This window comes from Anomaloglossus baeobatrachus, chromosome 4 (genome assembly GCF_048569485.1).
Source record: "Anomaloglossus baeobatrachus isolate aAnoBae1 chromosome 4, aAnoBae1.hap1, whole genome shotgun sequence".
In the NCBI taxonomy this organism is placed as follows: domain Eukaryota; kingdom Metazoa; phylum Chordata; class Amphibia; order Anura; family Aromobatidae; genus Anomaloglossus; species Anomaloglossus baeobatrachus.
The window spans coordinates 13,062,127-13,077,429 of NC_134356.1; positions in this window are offsets into that span (position 1 = coordinate 13,062,127).

Consider the following 15,303-nt stretch of genomic DNA (forward strand, 5'->3'; position numbering starts at 1 on the left):
TATAGTAGTTATATTCGTGTACATAGGAGCAGTATTATAGTAGTTATATTCTTGTATATAGGGGCAGTATTATAGTAGTTATATTCTTGTACATAGGGGCAGTATTATAGTAGTTATATTCTTGCACATAGGGGCAGTATTATAGTAGTTATATTCTTGTACATAGGGGGCAGTATTATAGTAGTTATATTCTTGTATATAGGGGCAGTATTATAGTAGTTATATTCTTGCACGTAGGAGCAGTATTATAGTAGTTATATTCTTGCACATAGGGGCAGTATTATAGTAGTTATATTCTTGTACATAGGGGCAGTATTATAGTAGTTATATTCTTGCACATAGGGGCAGTATTATAGTAGTTATATTCTTGCACATAGGGGCAGTATTATAGTAGTCCCTGATATTCCAGTGTCTCGCTCTGTGTAATCTGACATTTGCAGGCTTTCTTGTGCCTTCGCTGGGGTAGATGTGGGGATATCAGACACTTCCAGGTATCTCGTTGCTCGTGGCTTCTATTATCACATAAGAGATGACTAATCCTAATGATAACACTTATAATTACAGATTCTCGGCTGAAGAGAAGACGCTCGCTTTGTGCGGAGAACAGAGCGTATCTGCGAGCACTGAGCGCAGCTGGATCCGGAGACGCTCAGTGCAATTAAAGAGACAGATTTCCTGCTCAGACATTTAATATTTTCTCTTTATTCTACGGTTATTTCATTAAGAAATTCTGCGTTTTTTGTGTTTGTGATTTTTCTGGTTTTCTGCAAATGGAACCTGTGAGCTTATAACATGATACGGGACAGAATCAGGGACTGTGTGATGGAGTGATATAGGGGATGGAATCAGGGACTGTGTGATGGAGGGATATAGGGGATGGAATCAGGGACTGTGTGATGGTGGGATATAGGGGATGGAATCAGGGACTGTGTGATGGTGGGATATAGCTGATGGAATCAGGGACTGTGTGATGGAGTGATATAGGGGATGGAATCAGGGACTGTGTGATGGAGTGATATAGGGGATGGAATCAGGGACTGTGTGATGGAGTGATATAGGGGATGGAATCAGGGACTGTGTGATGGAGTGATATAGGGGATGGAATCAGGGACTGTGTGATGGAGTGATATAGGGGATGGAATCAGGGACTGTGTGATGGAGTGATATAGAGGATGGAATCAGGGACTGTGTGATGGAGTGATATAGGGGATGGAATCAGGGACTGTGTGATGGAGTGATATGGGGGGATGGAATCAGGGACTGTGTGATGGAGTGATATAGGGGATGGAATCAGGGACTGTGTGATGGAGTGATATAGGGGATGGAATCAGGGACTGTGTGATGGAGTGATATAGGGGATGGAATCAGGGACTGTGTGATGGAGTGATATAGGGGATGGAATCAGGGACTGTGTGATGGAGTGATATAGAGGATGGAATCAGGGACTGTGTGATGGAGTGATATAGGGGATGGAATCAGGGACTGTGTGATGGAGTGATATAGGGGATGGAATCAGGGACTGTGTGATGGAATGATATAGGGGGATGGAATCAGGGACTGTGTGATGGAGTGATATAGAGGATGGAATCAGGGACTGTGTGATGGAGTGATATAGAGGACGGAATCAGGGACTGTGTGATGGTGGGATATAGAGGATGGAGTCAGGGACTGTGTGATGGAGTGATATAGGGGATGGAATCAGGGACTGTGTGATGGAGTGATATAGAGGATGGAATCAGGGACTGTGTGATGGTGGGATATAGAGGATGGAGTCAGGGACTGTGTGATGGAGTGATATAGGGGATGGAATCAGGGACTGTGTGATGGAGTGATATAGGGGATGGAATCAGGGACTGTGTGATGGAGTGATATAGGGGATGGAATCAGGGACTGTGTGATGGAGTGATATAGAGGATGGAATCAGGGACTGTGTGATGGAGTGATATAGGGGATGGTATCAGTTACTGTGTGATGGAGTGATATAGGGGATGGAATCAGGGACTGTGTGATGGAGTGATATAGGGGATGGAATCAGGGACTGTGTGATGGAGTGATATAGGGGATGGAATCAGGGACTGTGTGATGGTGGGATATAGGGGATGGTATCAGGGACTGTGTGATGGAGTGATATAGGGGATGGAATCAGGGACTGTGTGATGGAGTGATATAGGGGATGGAATCAGGGACTGTGTGATGGAGTGATATAGAGGATGGAATCAGGGACTGTGTGATGGAGTGATATAGGGGATGGTATCAGGGACTGTGTGATGGAGTGATATAGGGGATGGAATCAGGGACTGTGTGATGGAGTGATATAGGGGATGGAATCAGGGACTGTGTGATGGTGGGATATAGAGGATGGAATCAGGGACTGTGTGATGGAGTGATATAGGGGATGGAATCAGGGACTGTGTGATGGTGGGATATAGAGGATGGAATCAGGGACTGTGTGATGGAGTGATATAGAGGATGGAATCAGGGACTGTGTGATGGTGGGATATAGAGGATGGAATCAGGGACTGTGTGATGGAGTGATATAGGGGATGGAATCAGGGACTGTGTGATGGAGTGATATAGGGGATGGAATCAGGGACTGTGTGATGGAGTGATATAGGGGATGGAATCAGGGACTGTGTGATGGTTGGATATGGGGGGATGGAATCAGGGACTGTGTGATGGAGTGATATAGGGGATGGAATCAGGGACTGTGTGATGGTGGGATATAGGGGATGGAATCAGGGACTGTGTGATGGGGTGATATGGGGGGATGGAATCAGGGACTGTGTGATGGAGTGATATAGAGGACGGAATCAGGGACTGTGTGATGGAGTGATATAGGGGATGGAATCAGGGACTGTGTGATGGAGTGATATAGAGGACGGAATCAGGGACTGTGTGATGGAGTGATATAGGGGATGGAATCAGGGACTGTGTGATGGAGTGATATAGGGGATGGAATCAGGGACTGTGTGATGGAGTGATATAGGGGATGGAATCAGGGACTGTGTGATGGAGTGATATAGGGGATGGAATCAGGGACTGTGTGATGGTGGGATATAGAGGACGGAATCAGGGACTGTGTGATGGAGTGATATAGGGGATGGAATCAGGGACTGTGTGATGGTGGGATATAGAGGACGGAATCAGGGACTGTGTGATGGAGTGATATAGAGGATGGAATCAGGGACTGTGTGATGGAGTGATATAGGGGATGGAATCAGGGACTGTGTGATGGTGGGATATAGAGGATGGAGTCAGACACTGTGTGATGGTGGGATATAGAGGATGGAATCAGGGACTGTGTGATGGTGGGATATAGAGGACGGAATCAGGGACTGTGTGATGGTGGGATATAGAGGATGGAATCAGGGACTGTGTGAAGGAGTGATATGGGGGGATGGAATCAGGGACTGTGTGATGGAGTGATATGGGGGGATGGAATCAGGGACTGTGTGATGGAGTGATATGGGGGGATGGAATCAGGGACTGTGTGATGGAGTGATATGGGGGGATGGAATCAGGGACTGTGTGATGGAGTGATATGGGGGGATGGAATCAGGGACTGTGTGATGGAGTGATATGGGGGGATGGAATCAGGGACTGTGTGATGGAGTGATATGGGGGGATGGAATCAGGGACTGTGTGATGGAGTGATATGGGGGGATGGAATCAGGGACTGTGTGATGGAGTGATATGGGGGGATGGAATCAGGGACTGTGTGATGGAGTGATATGGGGGGATGGAGTCAGGGACTGTGTGATGGAGTGATATGGGGGGATGGAATCAGGGACTGTGTGAAGGAGTGATATGGGGGGATGGAATCAGGGACTGTGTGATGGTGGGATATGGGGGGGATGGAATCAGGGACTGTGTGATGGAGGGATATAGAGGACGGAATCAGGGACTGTGTGATGGAGTGATATAGGGGATGGAATCAGGGACTGTGTGATGGAGTGATATAGGGGATGGAATCAGGGACTGTGTGATGGAGTGATATAGAGGATGGAATCAGGGACTGTGTGATGGAGTGATATGGGGGGATGGAATCAGGGACTGTGTGATGGAGTGATATAGGGGATGGAATCAGGGACTGTGTGATGGAGTGATATAGGGGATGGAATCAGGGACTGTGTGATGGAGTGATATAGAGGATGGAATCAGGGACTGTGTGATGGTGGGATATAGGGGATGGAGTCAGGGACTGTGTGATGGAGTGATATAGAGGATGGAATCAGGGACTGTGTGATGGAGTGATATAGAGGACGGAATCAGGGACTGTGTGATGGAGTGATATAGAGGACGGAATCAGGGACTGTGTGATGGAGTGATATAGGGGATGGAATCAGGGACTGTGTGATGGAGTGATATAGGGGATGGAATCAGGGACTGTGTGATGGAGTGATATAGAGGATGGAATCAGGGACTGTGTGATGGAGTGATATAGGGGATGGAATCAGGGACTGTGTGATGGAGTGATATAGGGTATGGAATCAGGGACTGTGTGATGGAGTGATATAGAGGACGGAATCAGGGACTGTGTGATGGTGGGATATAGGGGATGGAATCAGGGACTGTGTGATGGTGGGATATAGAGGATGGAATCAGGGACTGTGTGCTGGTGGGATATAGAGGATGGAATCAGGGACTGTGTGATGGAGTGATATAGAGGATGGAGTCCAGGGACTGTGTGATGGTGGGATAGAGGACGGAGTCAGGGACTGTGTGATGAAGTGATATAGGGGATGGAATCAGGAACTGTGTAATGGAGTGATATAGACGATGGAATCAGGGACTGTGTGATGGTGGGATATAGAGGATGGAATCAGGGACTGTGTGATGGAGTGATATAGGGGATGGAATCAGGGACTGTGTGATGGAGTGATATAGAGGACGGAATCAGGGACTGTGTGATGGTGGGATATAGAGGACGGAATCAGGGACTGTGTGATGGAGTGATATAGAGGACGGAATCAGGGACTGTGTGATGGTGGGATATAGGGGATGGAATCAGGGACTGTGTGATGGTGGGATATAGGGGATGGAATCAGGGACTGTGTGATGGAGTGATATAGAGGATGGAATCAGGGACTGTGTGATGGAGTGATATAGAGGACGGAATCAGGGACTGTGTGATGGTGGGATATAGGGGATGGAATCAGGGACTGTGTGATGGTGGGATAAAGGGGATGGAATCAGGGACTGTGTGATGGAGTGATATAGAGGATGGAATCAGGGACTGTGTGATGGTGGGATATAGGGGATGGAATCAGGGACTGTGTGATGGAGTGATATAGAGGATGGAATCAGGGACTGTGTGATGGTGGGATATAGGGGATGGAATCAGGGACTGTGTGATGGAGTGATATAGAGGATGGAATCAGGGACTGTGTGATGGTGGGATATAGAGGATGGAGTCAGGGACTGTGTGATGAAGTGATATAGGGGATGGAATCAGGGACTGTGTGATGGAGTGATATGGGGGGTGTCATGCTCCCGGTGTCCCGGCACCGCTCCGTACCCACTGATCCGGTCTCAGTGTCCCGGCACCGCTCCGTACCCACTGATTCGGTCTTGGTGTCCCGACACAGCCCCGTACCCCCTGATCCGGTCTCGCTGTCCCGGCACCGCTCCATACCCACTGATCCGGTATCGGTGTCCCGGCACCGCTCCGTACCCACTGATCCGGTATCGGTGTCTCGGCACCGCTCCGTACCCACTGATCCAGTCTCGGTGTCCCGGCACCGCCCCGTACCCACTGATCCAGTCCACGTGCTCACCGATCGCAGCCGCTGCTCCCGCTCCCCTGCGTCCCCCGTGCTCCCTGCTCGGCGGTCCCTCCGGCTTACTGTGACTCGGGACTTTGCCCCGGTTCCTCTGCGCCCTGTCCCCGGCCTCCTGTGCTTGCCTCTGGCTCCCGGGCTTCACGCATGCGCGTTAGGGCGCAGGCGCGCTCAGTCACCTTGTCTTATAGGGCCAGCATCCCTGGAACAGGATGTGGCTGATTGCAGGTGCAGGGTATAATAGACTTCCTGTTACGGGCGGTGCCTGTTCTCTCAGCCAGTATCTTGTGATAGTGTTCAACCCCTTTGTGTTCGGTCAGTAACCCTGTCTCTGTCCTCAGAACCTGACGCCCGGATTGCCTCAGCTGGTCCGGCTCCCTGGAGATTCCCCGGTTTCCGTTTGCAGTGGATCTCTCCATCGTCCCTCTGCTTCACTTCGCCACCGGTTCTGGATTCCATCTGAAGTCTCCAGTCCGCCCTCGTCACTGGTCCCGGACTCCGCCTGCGGCCCTCACCCGGCTCCGGTCATCCGTTCCGATTCCCTCCGGACTTTCCGAGGACGCTCCCGGTACCCCGCCTGTGTTCCGGCCACTGTGCATCTAGGCCCTCTCAGGTGGTCGACAGACAGTCCCTGTATAGGGGTTCGCTCCTGGTGGCCTCCCTGGGGGAGTCCGGTGCACGGCCCAGTGGGTCCACTCCTGGACTGATGCGTAACAGGGGGATGGAATCAGGGACTGTGTGATGGTGGGATATGGGGGGGATGGAATCAAGAACTGTGTGATGGTGGGATATGGGGGGGATGGAATCAGGGACTGTGTGATGGTGGGATATGGGGGGGTGGTGGAATCAGGGACTGTGTGATGCTGGGATATGGGGGGATGGAATCAGGGACTGTGTGATAACGTGATATGGGGGGATGGAATCAGGGACTGTGTGAAGGAGTGATATGGGGGCATGGAATCAGGGACTGTGTGATGCTGGGATATGGGGGGATGGAATCAGGGACTGTGTGATGGGGTGATATGGGGGGATGGAATCAGGGACTGTGTGAAGGAGTGATATAGGGGATGGAATCAGGGACTGTGTGATGGAGTGATATAGGGGATGGAATCAGGGACTGTGTGATGGAGTGATATAGAGGATGGAATCAGGGACTGTGTGATGGAGTGATATAGAGGACGGAATCAGGGACTGTGTGATGATGGGATATAGGGGATGGAATCAGGGACTGTGTGATGGTGGGATATAGAGGATGGAATCAGGGACTGTGTGCTGGTGGGATATAGAGGATGGAATCAGGGACTGTGTGATGGAGTGATATAGAGGATGGAGTCCAGGGACTGTGTGATGGTGGGATAGAGGACGGAGTCAGGGACTGTGTGATGAAGTGATATAGGGGATGGAATCAGGAACTGTGTAATGGAGTGATATAGACGATGGAATCAGGGACTGTGTGATGGTGGGATATAGAGGATGGAATCAGGGACTGTGTGATGGAGTGATATAGAGGACGGAATCAGGGACTGTGTGATGGTGGGATATAGAGGACGGAATCAGGGACTGTGTGATGGAGTGATATAGAGGATGGAATCAGGGACTGTGTGATGGTGGGATATAGGGGATGGAATCAGGGACTGTGTGATGGAGTGATATAGAGGATGGAATCAGGGACTGTGTGATGGAGTGATATAGAGGACGGAATCAGGGACTGTGTGATGGTGGGATATAGGGGATGGAATCAGGGACTGTGTGATGGTGGGATATAGGGGATGGAATCAGGGACTGTGTGATGGAGTGATATAGAGGATGGAGTCAGGGACTGTGTGATGGTGGGATATAGGGGATGGAATCAGGGACTGTGTGATGGAGTGATATAGAGGATGGAATCAGGGACTGTGTGATGGTGGGATATAGGGGATGGAATCAGGGACTGTGTGATGGAGTGATATAGAGGATGGAATCAGGGACTGTGTGATGGTGGGATATAGGGGATGGAATCAGGGACTGTGTGATGGAGTGATATAGAGGATGGAATCAGGGACTGTGTGATGGTGGGATATAGGGGATGGAATCAGGGACTGTGTGATGGAGTGATATGGGGGGTGTCATGCTCCCGGTGTCCCGGCACCGCTCCGTACCCACTGATCCGGTCTCAGTGTCCCGGCACCGCTCCGTACCCACTGATTCGGTCTTGGTGTCCCGACACAGCCCCGTACCCCCTGATCCGGTCTCGCTGTCCCGGCACCGCTCCATACCCACTGATCCGGTATCGGTGTCCCGGCACCGCTCCGTACCCACTGATCCGGTATCGGTGTCTCGGCACCGCTCCGTACCCACTGATCCAGTCTCGGTGTCCCGGCACCGCCCCGTACCCACTGATCCAGTCCTCGTGCTCACCGATCGCAGCCGCTGCTCCCGCTCCCCTGCGTCCCCCGTGCTCCCTGCTCGGCGGTCCCTCCGGCTTACTGTGACTCGGGACTTTGCCCCGGTTCCTCTGCGCCCTGTCCCCGGCCTCCTGTGCTTGCCTCTGGCTCCCGGGCTTCACGCATGCGCGTTAGGGCGCAGGCGCGCTCAGTCACCTTGTCTTATAGGGCCAGCATCCCTGGAACAGGATGTGGCTGATTGCAGGTGCAGGGTATAATAGACTTCCTGTTACGGGCGGTGCCTGTTCTCTCAGCCAGTATCTTGTGATAGTGTTCAACCCCTTTGTGTTCGGTCAGTAACCCTGTCTCTGTCCTCAGAACCTGACGCCCGGATTGCCTCAGCTGGGCCGGCTCCCTGGAGATTCCCCGGTTTCCGTTTGCAGTGGATCTCTCCATCGTCCCTCTGCTTCACTTCGCCACCGGTTCTGGATTCCATCTGAAGTCTCCAGTCCGCCCTCGTCACTGGTCCCGGACTCCGCCTGCGGCCCTCACCCGGCTCCGGTCATCCGTTCCGATTCCCTCCGGACTTTCCGAGGACGCTCCCGGTACCCCGCCTGTGTTCCGGCCACTGTGCATCTAGGCCCTCTCAGGTGGTCGACAGACAGTCCCTGTATAGGGGTTCGCTCCTGGTGGCCTCCCTGGGGGAGTCCGGTGCACGGCCCAGTGGGTCCACTCCTGGACTGATGCGTAACAGGGGGATGGAATCAGGGACTGTGTCATGGTGGGATATGGGGGGGATGGAATCAAGAACTGTGTGATGGTGGGATATGGGGGGGATGGAATCAGGGACTGTGTGATGGTGGGATATGGGGGGGGGTGGAATCAGGGACTGTGTGATGCTGGGATATGGGGGGATGGAATCAGGGACTGTGTGATAAGGTGATATGGGGGGATGGAATCAGGGACTGTGTGAAGGAGTGATATGGGGGGATGGAATCAGGGACTGTGTGAAGGAGTGATATGGGGGCATGGAATCAGGGACTGTGTGATGCTGGGATATGGGGGGATGGAATCAGGGACTGTGTGATGGGGTGATATGGGGGGATGGAATCAGGGACTGTGTGAAGGAGTGATATGGGGGGATGGAATCAGGGACTGTGTGATGGAGTGATATAGAGGATGGAATCAGGGACTGTGTGATGGGGTGATATAGAGGATGGAATCAGGGACTGTGTGATGGGGTGATATGGGGAGGATGGAATCAGGGACTGTGTGATGGGGTGATATGGGGGGATGGAATCAGGGACTGTGTGATGGAGTGATATGGGGGGATGGAATCAGGGACTGTGTGATGGAGTGATATGGGGGGATGGAATCAGGGACTGTGTGATGGAGTGATATGGGGGGATGGAATCAGGGACTGTGTGATGGTGGGATATAGGGGATGGAATCAGGGACTGTGTGATGGGGTGATATAGGGGGGATGGAATCAGGGACTGTGTGATGGTGGGATATAGGGGATGGAATCAGGGACTGTGTGATGGAGTGATATAGGGGATGGAATCAGGGACTGTGTGATGGAGTGATATAGAGGATGGAATCAGGGACTGTGTGATGGGGTGATATGGGGGGGATGGAATCAGAGACTGTGTGATGGAGTGATATGGGGGGATGGAATCAGGGACTGTGTGATGGTGGGATATAGGGGATGGAATCAGGGACTGTGTGATGGAGTGATATAGAGGATGGAATCAGGGACTGTGTGATGGGGTGATATGGGGGGGATGGAATCAGGGACTGTGTGATGGAGTGATATGGGGGGATGGAATCAGGGACTGTGTGATGGAGTGATATAGAGGATGGAATCAGGGACTGTGTGATGGAGTGATATAGAGGATGGAATCAGGGACTGTGTGATGGGGTGATATGGGGGGATGGAATCAGGGACTGTGTGATGGAGTGATATAGGGGATGGAATCAGGTACTGTGTGATGGTGGGATATAGGGGATGGAATCAGGGACTGTGTGATGGAGTGATATAGAGGATGGAATCAGGGACTGTGTGATGGAGTGATATAGAGGATGGAATCAGGGACTGTGTGATGGGGTGATATGGGGGGGATGGAATCAGGGACTGTGTGATGGGGTGATATGGGGGGATGGAATCAGGGACTGTGTGATGGAGTGATATGGGGGGATGGAATCAGGGACTGTGTGATGGAGTGATATAGAGGATGGAATCAGGGACTGTGTGATATGGTGGGTTGGGTATCATTTTGTCTATGTCCATATTTTTACTGATTTAGGAGTGTTGCCTTGTTGCTCTGTGTATTCCCCATCTTGTCCAGAGTCTTAGGGGTACTTTGCACACTGCGACATCGCAAGCCGATGCTGCGATGCCGAGCGCAATAGTCCCCGTCCCCGTCGCAGGTGTGATATCTTGTGATAGCTGGCGTAGCGAACATTATCGCTACGGCAGCGTCACATGCACTCACCTGCCCTGCGACGTCGCTCTGGCCGGCGACCCGCCTCCTTCCTAAGGGGGCGGGTCGTGCGGCGTCACAGTGACGTCACACGGCAGGCGCCCAACAGATGCAGAGGGGCGGAGATGAGCGGGACGTAACATCCCGCCCACCTCCTTCCTTTCGCATAGCCGGTGGAGGCAGGTAAGGAGATGTTCCTCGCTCCTGTGGTGTCACACACAGTGATGTGTGCTGCTGCAGGAGCGAGGAACAACATCGTATCTCCTATTGGTGCGAAATTATGAAAATGACCGACACTACACGGATCACCGATTTACGACGCTTTTGCCATCGTTTATCGGCGCATCTAGGCTTTACATGTTGCAATGTCGTTACTGGCGCCGGATGTGCGGCACTTTAGATTTGACCCTGACGATATCGCAGTAGCGATGTCGCACAGTGCAAAGTACCCCTTAGTCACTTGTGCTCAGGTCGCATCTGCAGCTTGGATGTGTCTTTGGTTCTTGATGAACCCCTGATGGCATTTCCTAACTGTCCAGTCATAACTTCCCTGGTCTCCAAATACTGGACATCACCCCCTGTAGTGCTTCCATCCCTAGGTCTGGGGGAGACTGAAAAACATCCAACATGTCTGCCTACCCCTGGCTATAAGGAGTGGACTTGAGAAGGAGAAGGGGGTATGAAGGTTCATCCTTTGTGGGACGCTGATGCGACGGCCAGCACCCCAAAGAGACTTGTAGAAACTCTGATAACCCTGGAAAAGAAAACTGGAGGATAGGGACTCATCTCCCGGGGTTTTTATCCCGGTACTGGACTATATCTATGTTCCTGGACTATTTTACCCTCTGTGTGGTGGATTTTTTATGGATATTTTGGTTGGCATGAAAATAAATGTTCTTGGGATTGTTCACTTATCTCTCGTTGATTGTGTGATACCAGAGAAGGCCCCTTGTAGAACCATCCACTGAGTGAGTATTGAAACTAGACCACATCCAGTCTACATGAGAGAGCCAGAGATCTGGGCCTGAACTACAAGGGACTGATTGAAGAGGCCTTAATTGATCTACTGGTGGGCAGTAAGATTCGTCCTTTGTTGGACGCTGACGCTTTGGCCAACACTCCAGAGAGACTTGGAGAAACTCCGATTAGCCTAACAAAGATCTCTGGAGGATTGTGACTCCTCTCCCGGACATTTATCCCGGTACTCGATTATATTAATGTTCCTGGATAATTTTACCCAACTGGTGGCAGTAGTGGGATCAACAGCCCAATGAAGAACCATCCACAGAATGAATACACAAACTGGACCAGATCCAGTCTACAGGACAGAACCAAAGATCTGGGCCTGAGCCACCAGGGACTGAGTAAAGAGGCCTTAATTGATCTATTGGTGGGTGCAAGCCAGACCCTTTCCTCACAGATGTCTAACGGACAAGTGGTGCCGGTGAGGACCCCCACCTCAAAAAGAAAGTGGGTGGTGTGGTACGAAGAAGAGATGGCATTTCTGGGCCCAGGCACCTCTTAGGAGTATAAGGTGGAGGCTGTTAGCTGAGCCTAGCTGAGCCTAGCTGAGACAAGAAGCAATGGTGCCTAAAAGAGGGAGTCATTTGAGTTGGGAGCCTATACAGATCACATGAATGAACGTCAAGCCACGTAATGAGGCTTTCAGAGGTGTGGTTCGACCCTAGGCAATTCATCAGGGCCCTGGAATCCCCACTGAACTAGAGGAAGGGCTCACAAATATATACCGCGAGCTTCTGTGCGGTTGGATTTTGGTTATGGGAAAAGACTGTGCTGGATTGGAATTATTTGAGGACATCCCGCAGATATCCTTCTGGGAAACCACATTGGAGAGTTACAGTGCCATATTGTGGGGCCATCACCCGACTACAGGCCATGAAAGTGTAGCACCCACAGGGCAGGGGTTAAATGTACCTTGTCGCCGGGCCGGTGATGTCTGGTCTGGGATGTTACGGGTGGCCCTGCCCGGCTTCGTGGCCCCGAGGTGTACAATAAAAGGAAGGATGGATGGAATGGTGGGGTGAGATGATGGGGATTAAGGATGTTGGGAGTAGTGATTGTTTCATGATGCCACCAACGGTATGCGGCCAAAAATTAGCTGCTGCTGCAGTTGCTGTCCCCTGGGGCGGATGGTGTCGCAGCTAGGATAGCTCAGCTTCCCGCAGGTGAAACTAGGCCCCAGGAGGGATGATGGAGGTAGTAGTGGCCATTGGTGTCTAAGCGCCGGCGCCAGTAATGAAGGGCGGACACAGTAGTTGCGGTTCCAGGTCTTTACTCATTGTCCGTGGGTTGCCCGGGAGGTGCAGGTCTCCGTCGTGATGGACTCCAGCCGATCCCGGATAAGTTAAAGATAGCCACTGGTGTTTGAAAGTGTTGTGTCCTAAGGGATGCCCCTTCAGAAGTGAGGAACCCGGGCTGAGCTTCCCGCTCCAAGCCTCAGGTACCGTGAAGAAAAAAAGAGAAGAAAGTGGTGTCGTGTCGCCAGAACTGTTGTCCCGACTTGACTGAAGATTGTGTCCAGGTTGCTCCTACTTCTACCCCAAGTGGTGCCCGACCCCAGGTGATTGTCCTAGTGACCGGGAAAGCCCTATGCTTCCCAGCCTACCCAACTCCAGTCCCCAGTGTGAAGGCACCTAAGCTGTATTTAAGGTTGAATGTGGAAACACCGGTGATTAACCTGTGACGCCCCTGGACTATCAGGTCGTCACAGGGTATTGCACAATCTACCCTCCCTTGTAGTATCCACCTCCCTCTTGGTTATGGGTCCCCAACCAAATGGTGTTGCCTACATCAGCAAATCAAATCCTAGATACACCCTGAACCACACCCACCAGACACACCAGTGGTCGGCTTGAGTGGAATAGAGTCGCCCACCTGGGGGGGGGGGTTGGGGAGGGGACGTGAAGAGTGTAGTCAGTCAGTAGTTAGTGTTTGGAGAGTCTGGAAGTAGCCCTCGAGCTGTAAGGAGGTCGGGAGCAGTGACTCCCATAAGGAAACTGTCTAGGTTGCAGACGGTGGTCTGGGTCTAGAGGGGTTGGACCCCCGGTCGCAGGGAATCGTGGCAAGGGGCTCGGGTCTGTCGAGCAGGACAGCCGGCAGCCTTGCAGCATCACCGGACTGGGACCAAGGCATAACTGGGTACGTGGACCTTAGGTCAGGGAGTAGATGCATGGAACCCGATAATTTACCCGTGGAGAACAGAGCCTTCAAGATTCGTTCCCAACCGCTCCAAAATCGGGGCACTAGTGCAACGAGGGGGATAGGACTTTCCATCCAAAAAACGGTCCAGAAAATCCCAAGCGTGAGCCTGAGAGCAAGCTTACTTAGCCACAGTGGGGAGCGGGACCCGGCAAGTTTCACACTACCGGGACCACAAAAGAAGTAAACTTAGTGCCAGGAGGCAGGTCACTGATCACCAGGCAGCACCATTGGGGACGGGACCCGAACTAAGCTCCCCTCAGCGGCAGCGGTGTCCAGAGACTTGGTTTACCCGGTTATCGGTGTCTGCTTAATGGACTGAGTGACCCCTGCATTCCACGGCCTTATCCACACACCGAGTCCCAGGGCATTCTCCCTACCCGTGGAGGGTTCTAACACCTTGCTGCCCCGTTCCATCATCCCCGGGTACTCCCAACTGCAGCGGTGGTACTCCTAATTACCACACACCACGGGTGGCGTCACGAACTCTATAATCCCTTGTAAATACCCCCTTCATTTGAGTGGCCGCACGACCCCCGGGTCCGGAGACCCTCGAGCCACTGAGAATCCGGATCCGAGCAGCTCGGCTGCTGCCACGGGGGCGGCAACCCCCCCCTTACCCGAGATGAATACTGCACCTTAAGTGAGGTGCTAAAGTGCAGTATCCTGTGGCGACTGAAGCCGCAGGGGCACCACAAAAAGCACCACAACACCAGGAGTTCACCGGGGAGCAACCACCATGAATCCCATCAGAATCGGTAAGCAATCCGTCACTTGCTACTACATTGGAAGACTCTTAGGGCAGAGAGGAGTTTAGAAGAGAAATAGAGGGTGACACTACGTTGGAAGACCTTAGGCTAATGGCAGAAACTAGCATTTGGGAGGTAGTGGAGATAGCGTCACCTGAGAAAAGGGATTGTTTTGTCGCGTAATGAAGGCCAGTGACATGTGCATCCCTGAAAAGGTGACAAGGCAGCTCATTGTCCCCCAGAAGCACAGGACACCGCTTGTCACACTAGGTATGGGGAAGTCTAAACAAACGACGAAGGGAAGGGACTCCTGACTAAGCCTACCGCTGGGCCCTGGGTTCCCCTACCACCCTAGATAGGTTTGGTACCTGGCCCTAGACTGACCCTAGGTAGGGAGCGGATGGGATGAGCTCTTCGTCAGCCCCACTAGGGCTAAAGGACACACAGAGAAAACAAACTGGAAAATAACAAACAACTTATCCCCAAGAAGATGCACCGAGAGGGGCTACAAAAGTCAACAAAGTTACTCCAGGCAATTGCAAGGACTCCGCAGGGTCATGCCTAGGAATGTGTTGTGGACAACTGCATGTGAGGAGGCCTTATTACATAGTTACATAGTTACTTAGGTTGAAAAAAGACCTAGGTCCATCTAGTTCAACCTTCCTCCACCAGTTCTACATTTAGTCACTAAGTCATTTATAACCAACAA